The 1,000-nt window shown below is 41.7% G+C and overlaps 1 protein-coding gene across 1 annotated transcript in view; it reads right to left on the bottom strand.

Moving 5' to 3' along the window:
- Positions 1 to 1,000, bottom strand: part of DEFB104B (defensin beta 104B) — a 3,035-nt gene that overhangs the window by 1,858 nt on the left and 177 nt on the right.

Genomic DNA, 1,000 nt, shown 5'->3' with positions numbered 1-1,000 from the left:
CACTGGGCTCAGTGCACACACTGGAAATTGACCAAGGCCCTCTTTTCAGATCAGTCGGACTCATTATATAATTTGGTAATACAATATAAGATAATATAATATAAAATTATCTAGTATAAGCAAATGGAACTGACCTGTTAATGTGCCATTTGCACACATGTGTGCGTGCACGCACACACACACACACAGCCACATTAACCTCTAGATAGTTGTGTGTGAAGACCCATTCGAAGCCCTGAAGACACAGATGCTCTCTCTTTGCAGGGGCTCTCTCTTTCTGGGCCACCACTGTCAATTGAATATAATACAAGGACTCTTGTGAAGAGGTCCCCTACTTCCAGCCTGGGATGACATTACAGTATTAGGAGGGGGAACAGAGTACGCTCTCCTGCAGTGGGGACCAAAGTTCAAGGAGGTTTGAAATACTGGAGTATTGATACTTACGAACTTACGTGCAGATGCTAGAAATGATTAAACCACCTGCTTTTAGTTTTACGTGTATGTGAATTAGTCACCTTTATGTGTTGACATTAATTTCAATTTGTGTACATCTGATGCTTAATATATATAATATACCAGGATTAGGGAACTCTAAAATGTTGATTCTAGTAAGATGTCTGTCTGTTCTTAACCTGAAGTGGGTTGCTTTTATGACGACTAGTGATCCAGTACTAAGTCCAGAATCCGTGTTCTGCACAGAATAGACAAGATGAGTCCTGGGGAACCACTCCCAACACATGCCCCTACTGACCCTTGAACACGTTTGATGAAATGTGGAAAAGAAATTTGATGGAGACTTTCTAAGCAATCTGCTCCCTTCCACACACAAGAGTAAACTTTTCCTTTTCTATATATTTATCCCTGTTTATAACTCCAATCTTGGACCATGTCCCCAGCCTCAGATCTGCTCTATTCTCAAGGCATTGCACTTGGCCAGTGAGTTGGGGAATTACCCGCCCAGGAGGGATTTACAAAAACAAGGTGATCATTAACCCCAACA

This window comes from Suricata suricatta, chromosome 1 (genome assembly GCF_006229205.1).
Source record: "Suricata suricatta isolate VVHF042 chromosome 1, meerkat_22Aug2017_6uvM2_HiC, whole genome shotgun sequence".
Taxonomy (NCBI): domain Eukaryota; kingdom Metazoa; phylum Chordata; class Mammalia; order Carnivora; family Herpestidae; genus Suricata; species Suricata suricatta.
Note: the sequence above shows the minus strand (reverse complement) of the source record. Positions and strands in the feature narration are given on the sequence as shown.